Source organism: Meleagris gallopavo, chromosome 1 (genome assembly GCF_000146605.3).
Source record: "Meleagris gallopavo isolate NT-WF06-2002-E0010 breed Aviagen turkey brand Nicholas breeding stock chromosome 1, Turkey_5.1, whole genome shotgun sequence".
Lineage (NCBI taxonomy): Eukaryota > Metazoa > Chordata > Aves > Galliformes > Phasianidae > Meleagris > Meleagris gallopavo.
The window spans coordinates 33876367-33886009 of NC_015011.2; the positions used below are offsets into that span (position 1 = coordinate 33876367).

Genomic DNA, 9643 nt, shown 5'->3' on the forward strand with positions numbered 1-9643 from the left:
GCTGGAGGTCCTCAATCTACATCAAGGGCATCAGGGGTATGAAGAGTTCAACACAGCCTCCATATCTTCATTTTGAATGAAATACTGGACCTTTATGCTACCGTATCACCCATGGATTCCGTTAATAGGTGACTAATGCTTTTCAAAAGCTACTTTAGATGTTTTTACACAGGTAAAAGAGCTCTGTAAGAGCACTCATTTCTGCCTCATTGCTAAAATAGAAACTACCATATTAAAAGAAGCTGATTTTGAAAATTGCAGTTATTTTCCCTTTGTGCTGCCTGTGGTGTACATTTGAATTTCAAAGCAACATTTTACGCAGCTACTTATAAATTACCTTTCCTTTGCCAGCACCTTGGTCAAAATGAAGTCCATTTACATGTTAATATTTTCTTGTCATGAGCATTTTGCAGTTCTTTGATGAGATATTGTATCATAGATTAATATACTGTCATTACCTTGAAAACCCATAGCAGCTACAATGATGTATTAAATAGCTATAAGCAGGTAGCATCCAACTGGCCACAAAACCACCAGAACTATCATGGAAAATGAGCAAACAGAAGGTACTGCACCAGAGATCTGGATTCCTACCCAGATGATGTTATGGTTATATGATTATTTATGGTTATATGGTTATACTGATGGTATTATGGTTATATAGTTACATGATGTGTTGGTGACATGTTGGCTAATGATTAATGCCAGCCATCTTCTAGTCACAGCTGGTGAGAGTAGCATCCAAACGTCACAACTTGTTGTCTCTCCTTTTTGTAGCAAGTCACAACATCACATCAGAAACAGGGTAGAAATGCACTTGCATACCGTGAATTTTGACTTTTCTTTGTAAGTTTTGGTGCGGAAACATGTGAGAAAGTTATGGTCAGTGTTTATATTTGCTGATTTAAGGGCACAGGAATGTTCCCGCACAAAAGACAAAGGATTTGGAAGGAAATAGTGAAGTGGAAGGAAGGACACTGGGATCTACCAGGGGTCATGGGCCTTGGTTTTGAGTGTGAGTTTTATGATAGTGAGAACTTCAAATAGCAAACAAGTGTGTGTGGTAGAATCAGACATGGAACAGTTGGAAGATGTCTCTTTGATCCAGAGGTGTGGCTTTCTGCTGTTTTTTTGTTTGTTTGTTTGTTCGGTTAGGTTTGGTGTTTTTTGTTGTTGTTGTTGTTGTTTTGTTTTAACAGAGCATACTCTGACAAGAACCTGAAATTTCTGTCACAGCAGATCACATGTGACCTGCCATTAGTAACATTGTAGTAATCCTATGGAGTTGATAACATGTTCAAGACTATATATCAGACTTCTGTGAATGTATATTTATTGCAAGAGCAATGATAAAGATAGGATTCTGAGCTGGGATGTCAATGCTGGACTGCGTATTACTGTGGACAGTAGTTAGGGCTGTAGAGATCAGGCACATATCAGAATCTACTCTGTGAGGTGCAGATCTTGCCTGTACAACAGAATCTTTCCCCCAGAAGAAGCCCTCTGCAACCATGGTGGTTGGTATCCATCCATCCTGATAGCCTCAAAGAAGGAACCTGAACAAGTTTCCTTCTTGTGAACCAGAAGATACAGAACAAAGAAATGCATGTATGCATTATTATCAGCCTGGAAGGTAGATGCAATGTTTGTCACATTCCAGGGAGCTTGTAGATGCTTTGCAGAGCTGAGAGGTATTTCTATGACTGCTCATTGTCCTAAATGTTGAGTGTGCTGAGAATCATTTCTAATATCACATTGTTCTTATGTGTGTATAAATATTCTTTGGCTGTGGCCACTTCACCACACAGGATGACAATCCATGCTTCCCTTCCCCCACTTTCCCCTCTCTCATCTCTACCAGCACAGCAGATTCCAATAATAAACCCATCACTGTGAGAGCTGGGTGTCATCCAAGATCATTTGCTGCAGAGTTTGATCTATCTACTGGTTTAAGATACAGGTTTCAGAATATTTTATGAGAAGAGAGAGCTTCGTAGATTTGTATCATACAAGGTATTCTGCAGTATTTTATGAGCTATATCTTATAAAATTTCATCCAATTTTATATCTTTATAAAATACAGAATATTTTAGCAGTAATCTCTTCTTTAGGAGTGCAACTCCAGTACAAACTTGCATACGTATGGAATTGCACAGAGAAAATGAGAGTGTCCTCAAAACACTGTTAACACTTAACCTTCCAGGGGCCTTTGCTGGGCTATTTATTTTGTGATGGTACTTCTGTAGTTCACAGTAAAGATTGAAAGGGATTTATGGCAGAGGCTACTATGGCTATTTACCTTTACGAAGCAGAGATGTCTCTGCTTATTTAGTATCCTCCGCACTGCAGAGCATTTCAGGAAGCCCCATGTGCTGAACAGTATCACCTCCTCCTCGCTGGGCTCCCCTCTGCTTTCCTAAACAAGCATCTTCTCTGTTTCAGGTCTCCTCAAGCACTAGGCATCCCCCATTTGGCAGATTGACTGTATAGGTACAGCTCCTGTTCTGCATTTGCAGTTATTTGTCTCCCAAAACCACACACTTGCTATGCTAGACAAAGCACACTGCATACTACCAGACCCCATGGAACCCACAATCCCCCCACAGTTTTCAGTCATCTTCAAGGTACCGAAGAGCTCATTCTACCAGGGATCAGGGCATTAAACAGTTAAAAACCCCCACAGGGGGCAATAAATTCAGAAGAGGCACCTGAGAACTGCAGGAAACAATTTTTGCCATGGAAAAGGAACAAAAAGAATGTCATTTGTCTCAGTTTGTATCTAAATCTGTGCACAGGTACAATGCTTATCAGTTTCTCAAGGCCAAGGGAGAGAGGAGAAGGGTGCTGTAAGGTCCCCTGCATTCACACAGAACAGGGCCAGGTGCTGAAGGGTAGAACACCTCTCTGGTCCATGGAGGAAGTAGTGTGACTGGGTCAGAAATGGATAGACTTTCCTGCCAGGAGGCCCACAAGTCACTACCACCTCTGTTCTCCTGTCTATCTGCTCATCCACACAGAATCATAGAATCATTAAGGCTGGAAAAGACCACTAAGATCACCCAGTTCAACCACCAGCCCATCACTATCTTGACCAACAATCATGTCCCTCAGTGCCACATCTACACAATTCTTGAATGCCTCCACGGGCAGTGACTCCACCATTTCCCTGGGCAGCCTGAGCTACTGCTTCACCACGATTTCTCTTCCCATGTGTGGGTGCCCAAAGTGTTGGCTGTGACTCCCCAGCAAAGCAAATAGCATTCACTCAAGTTTATTTAAACCAGGAGCAAGGAGGCCCTGTGCAGCTGCAGGTAGGCATCTGGGACAGCACATCTCTGCCTGCCACTTGGGTCATGTCCTGCACAGCTTAATGCAGGAGACTGCCCGGGTCCATTTTGTATAGTCACTATGAAATATTAACTCTGTGTTTAATTTTTTAAGTCACTTGTCATTTGTTTAATGGAAGCTGAAACACTGCCACGACTGTCAAGCCCAGGAGCAGCGATGCATTGCCAGATCTTTTTGGGGTTACAGAAAATGACAATTTTCATACTTGCATTAAAAGAGCAGAAAATAAAATTGAACATGGCATTTGTGTTTATCAGATGAAAATTCAGATCACTGAAGAAAACACAGAAGTTATGCAAGGCCCTAATAGTTTATACTTGCACTTCACTGGTAGTATGCCATGCCAGCTGTTTCAAAGGATGTGCCCTCTTAAGAAAGAGAAAAATATCTCAAGAACAAAATCTATATGCTCCAAAATACAGTTAACAAAAAGAAAGCCACATCAGAAATACAAGAAAACATTTCCTCTGTTAACCAAGGGAAAACAAAACAAATGAAACACCTCAGGCTATTTTTTAGATCATTTATTCCTAAATAGTTTCCTGTCTGTTATTTGTAGAGTTACTGCTTTGGTAACTTTTTTTTTTTTTCCCCTCAGGCATCCATTCACTACTTAATTGTGTCAATGGAACAGGGAGACCTCAAGTAATACATACTCCTGTTGAAATACAATAACAAGCCTTCTTTTCTAATAGCAGAAAATCATAAACTGTTTAACAGGAAACCAAAAATAAAAATTGCACTGCATTAAATGTATGGTTTAGGTAGTCATCATATTTCAAGCAGAGATCTACTCTGAGATCTGCTGTGCTTACAGAGGTCTGATGAATTTTGAATTTTGCTCATCTTCACAGCTCTTGAAAATTTCAGGAGCAATTGTCACTGAGATAGCAGAAGTCTGAGGGAAGAGTTTGAAAAAAACAACATTTCTCATTTATTAATATATCAAAGTGAGACTGATGGCTTAAATAAAAGAACAGCTCTGACAGCTGCTGAGCTCTTACAACCACTATTTTAAATTAAAGAGGGAGTAAAACTACACATAAACTCAGCGACAAGTAGGAATCTGTAAAGTTGGGTGTGAGAACAGAATAAAAATGACACACTACTGATAAGAAAGGCAAGGAGCGAGTCACTGTTACACATAAGGATGAATGTGTGATATCGTGGTTTTCACAATACGTGAATGGAGAGTTAATGCTGATTTAGGTAGGACAACAATCCTGTTACCTTTAGGCTTCTGTTGCTTACACTATTCTCAATTTTATATGAATATTTAATCTTCATTAGGCTTTTTGATTGTGTGCCAGTAGTCACCAAAGAAAAATAGGCAGTCAACACAATTCAGGAGCATACTAGCTCTAGTAGGTCTGCTCATCAACTGGAGCATTCTGCAGAGAAGTTTGTGCTGTGTCTCCAGCTGGCACTGGGGCAGAGCTCAAATGCCTGCTTCCTTTGTGTTACTGCAGAAGCTGTCCCAGTGCCATTAACACCATAGGCCTTTCCTTATTCCAGCTGAGAAACAAACATAAGGGACAGTCAGCATTCTGAGGAGGCAGCCAGTGTGGGCCATCCGAGGGCCACTCAAAGGCTATTACATCCACATACATCAGCTTGGAGCCCAGGAAAGAGACTTCAGGAGCTGATCAGGCATTAAATAGCCATTGGAGAAAGGTGTCTGTGGAGACCTTGGTGCTAGGCTGAGACCCCAAGACCTCACTTCCTTTGACCAACCAGCCTGCAGCACCAGGCTTCGGTCTTGCTCCTTTTCCTTTCTGCCTGCTAATTGTTATTTAATTGTACTGGCATTTGGGAAGCAGATTTCATGCAGGATTTAGGCAATCCCCATCTCTGGATCCTCTCTGGCCTTTGGGCTATTCAGATCAGGGCTGTTGCAGAGACCTGGGAAGCTTTGCAGTAAATAAGTTAGCTACCCAGGGAGTCTCAATTCTTACAGAATAAGGGAATTACAGAAGACTTTTCAGTTGTAATTTTGGTTTTATGGGCCTAATCTCTGCTTAAATTCAGGTGCCTTCAAATTTTTGTAATCTAATTTGAAGCACACAGCTGCGAGTCTTTCCTCACTGTCAGCTGAAAACCAAGGGCTCTGGGAAGTTATCTGGGGAAAGGTAAATCTTTTCTATCACACTGAGCTACCGTAGATGCCAAATAGAATGAAGCAGCTTTAAAGGATTTTCCCAGGTCAGCTCAGAAAAAGTGATTATATAGGATTTATGAACCAGCTTCTCATAAATTTAATAATGACTCATGATTTCCTTCTCTTGCTAGATTGCTTAGCACTGATTTCAATGCAGTGATAGAGCAGCATTAATAAGAAGCTGTGTGATTTACCTTGAGATGGTATTTCATCTTCTGGAGATAGTTCAGATCTCTGATGTCAGAACGAGAGAAAATAATGCTTGCATAACAGAAGTTAGAAATATGGCATATTCAGTAAATATATTTAACTGATGTTCTCAGCTTTGTTTCAAATGAATCTGAGTTTCTCCCCTACCTCTTATGACTACCCAGAAGACAGGCAAAATGTTCTGAGTGTAGCCCCAGATCAAGCAGTCTCTTTAAGGTGAGAGCATTTAGGAAGGTTTCACCTCCAAAGTGTTCTGTCTGCTCTCCTCATCACGATTAGTGTGACTGCACTTCATCTGTGTCATTACAAAACCAGGCAATTTAGTTTAAACTGCTGATGAAGCTTGCTAACAGATCTGTTTTGCTTTGCACAGGAGTAGAGAAGTGTTTTTGATTCACCTGGATGGATACTGGCAGAGCAGGAGAAATAAATGGGCAGTGGTAACACCTGGCCTGCCTGGATACGGCCTGAATTCTTTGCTCCAACTTTTTTTCAAATTACCTTCATGGTAACTGGACAAATGTGTGGCTTGCCAAGATACCAAGATTGTGACACAAGAAGCATATCAATGTATTGTATACTTCTTTCCTTTCTTTTTCTTTTGTACTGTTTGCATTCTTCCTAATGTGCTGTCTCCAAATGTTCTTGGGCTTACAGTTCAAGTAAGGTTTGCCTGTGTTGGCCTCCATCCCTCTAATTCTGCGTGCAGTTGGGGCTACCCTGGAGCACAGCGTCACTGGAGCTGCTGGAAGGAGATTCCTGCATGATGCAGCCACCAGTGCAAAACTTCCATCAATTATGAGAGAAATCTTGGCTAAGATGCATACAGTAGAGCTTCACAGCAGACTCAGTCTTCTGTTTCATCATAGTCTATTTACTATATGTCAGGTTACATTTTATGCTCCAAAATAAATAGAAACTTCATTGCAGAACTACAGCAAACAAAAATTGGGAAACAGCCCTACGGAACAACTGCAACTCACTACCTGTTCACATCACTATGTGTCTACAAAAGGGGCACAATTGTGTCAGTAGAGAAAACAGGTTCTAGTGTCAGGGTCAGGAAGAAATTGTTACATTCAGTCAAGAGTGAAATATATTTTAAGTTTTGAAAAATCATCTTATAATGTCATTTCTCACATATGACAAAGTCCTGGCCTGCAGTAATCACTATAGACCTAACGCATTTCCAAAGGAAAAGGATATTAGCTGCAGCTCTATATCAATCCCAAAACACTTAGTGCATTTCTGCCAGTTCATAATGACTCTGGCATTTTGGTCTGGAAAACTTAATTTTCACTGTATGTGAAGACCCTAAAGGGAGCTTTATTCTTTATTATTTTTCTCTCTCTTATTCTAAAATAAAAAGGGGGTTGAGAAATCTGTCTGCCGTATGTTCATTTTCCAGAAGTATCTTCTGATGCATACTGGAAGCATGACCCAGCAGAGTATTATATGAGCATTTGAACGTTTTATTAAGTTCAGAGTAGCTATATCCCTCTTGCCAGAACTACTTCCATTCTCCAGGTGTTTAGTCATTTTTGTCGGTTGGTTGGTTTTATTTGTTTGTTTGTTTTTTTTTTTTAATGATGAAAGCTTGTCACATAGAAAAGTGCTTATTTTCATTCTCTCCCAGTGGATTTTTAGTCCTCCTGACCACTATTTTCATTGCTGCTTGACAACATCTATCAACAAGATCTTTACTACTTTTCTCATCTTTTCTTTCATTCACAAAACCTTCATATCAGAATGCCTTACACAACAACATAAGGATTGTAGTTTGTCATTATTTACCCAAAAATAAAAGCAGTTGCAAGATGAGTGAGAAAACTGTGAACTTCTTTCCTGTAATGCTGGACTCTCAGTGTCTCTCCTCTGTATCTGCTCCTTTCCTTCTCTGCAAATCCACCTCATTACCCATACTTTTGTAATACCTACTGGGAATGGCTGTTGGAGGAAATTAGAAGGAAAATTGGTGAGAAGATAATTTTTGTGTTCATTAATTTTGTTTCTACAAAACAGAGATGAACACTTGCATTTAAGCAATCTTTAGCTGTAATCCTAACATTTCCATCTGGTCGTTCTGCTTGTCAGACCACCTGAAGAATACTGCATGAAATTCTTTACCAGGAAAGTACACAAAAGTTAGAGGAGCAGTAATATAAAAGGGTTAGTGCGCAATAGTGATTTACTTATGAAGGAAGATTAATAGCTAAACTCAGGAACCCAGCTGAAGGAAAATAATTGGGAAAGCTCTCAAAGGACCCTGTGGAAACTGGCTCAGACCTCAGACAGTGAAAGTCCTTACTCATTTTTATTTAGTCCTCCTACAAGAAAAGTTCCAGTTTAAAATTAAACAGTGGGAAAGTGGCTACAAATATTTTCCAGATCTCAGTATCAGGCAAGGCTTTATTTAGTTGATGTGAGCAGAGGCCTTTGGTGGCATACAGCTGGAAAGCAGAACTGTGTGTAGTTAAATGGCTTGTCTTGAGAAGCTCTAGTGGTTACCTCTAAACTAGAGAAGATAACATCTGGTCCTGAAGATAAACTGTGAGAAGGGAGGAGAACACATGCAGGATCTGGGCATCTACTGGAATGGTGTTTGTTTGTACAGAGCTAAACATGCCAGAGTGCACACAGCTGAGTAGTGCGGGTGATGGCACAGCTCTGCTTCAGCTGCTGTTCTGATGCTGGTTAACTTGCACATAACGATGTAAACAGCCCAGTAGGACATCCCACCAGTCACACAGTCATAGTGCTGGCACGAGGGTGTCTCTTCTGCTTAGGAAAATAGCAAAAAAATACCTTTAAGGGCTGAATATACAAGGTCATTAGTGAAATCCTGAAGGAAACATGCCCTCCTTTCCTTTTTCACTGTTATCAGACAAATAGTCTCAGAAAGCAAAAACGAACAAGCATATAAGTGCTGAAAAAAATATTTACTATTTTTTATATTTACATTTTATATTTACATCCTTCTGTACGATTTATTCAAAAGATGGAAACATTTCCTTTTCCGAGGCCTCTCGCTCTCTCTCTTCTTTTTTTTTTTTAATTTATTTGATTTTATTAACTAGATCTTGGCTGTTTTGTTCACTAGAAGTGTAGAGGTGATTATACCATTACAGAACAACATCGCTCTGTATGTTACAAACATGAATGAGCAGTCTTGGATTCTCCTGCAAAAAAAAAACGACAACCCAGGTTTCTGCAATTCATAAACCATTTCTCCTCCAAAACATTCATTGTGACAGGACCCTCAAGAAAAAAAGCTAAACAAAATATTAACCCATGGTCATTATTATCACTGACTTTCATTACAAGTAGCACTGGGGGATTTCAGGAATTCCATAGGAAGGCTGTTCTTTCATTTTCAGTGATGGTTTTTTTGTTTTTTTTTTGCTTTTTCCTTTCCCTTCTGTTTTTCTTCAGCTTTTCATTAATGGAACACACTGGGATAAAGTGGATTTTTTTAATAAGCTACCAAGATACAGCTGTTTGAGAAACAGCACTGCAAAGTATTATCCACAACAAAACAATGTTAAAGGAGGTTTTATCTGTTCCTGGAGAACTGTATAACCGTTTCAGAACTCTCTCATGAGAGATACAAACCTGTAAGCATGGCAAGGAGTCTGCTGAATGAATGTAGTATATTCAAGCAAAACTCTTTGTAGAGATACATTTAATTACAAAAATAGTTAGACTTTTTTATGTCTGTAGAAACAACCATTCTATCCAGAAATTTTTCTTTTCTGTTAAGGGGGCTTTTTTTCCCCCGTCAGACAGAAAAAAAGAAAACAATACCAGCTTTTAGTGCTCTGTAACAGAGTGCACATACATTTCAGGGTAGATAATGGCAGGACAAGGGGAAATGGTTTCAAGTTGAAGGAGGGAAGATTTAAGTTGGATGTCAGGGGGAAGTTCTTT

At 39.8% G+C, this 9643-nt stretch overlaps 1 long non-coding RNA gene across 1 annotated transcript; it reads left to right on the plus strand.

The window, feature by feature from the left end:
• The first annotated feature begins 5471 nt into the window (after positions 1 to 5471).
• On the plus strand, positions 5472 to 7035 carry LOC109365557. Its single transcript, XR_002111249.1, has 3 exons — positions 5472 to 5550; positions 6090 to 6286; positions 6374 to 7035. It is a non-coding gene; the product is annotated as an uncharacterized LOC109365557 (long non-coding RNA).
• The last annotated feature ends 2608 nt before the right edge of the window (positions 7036 to 9643 follow it).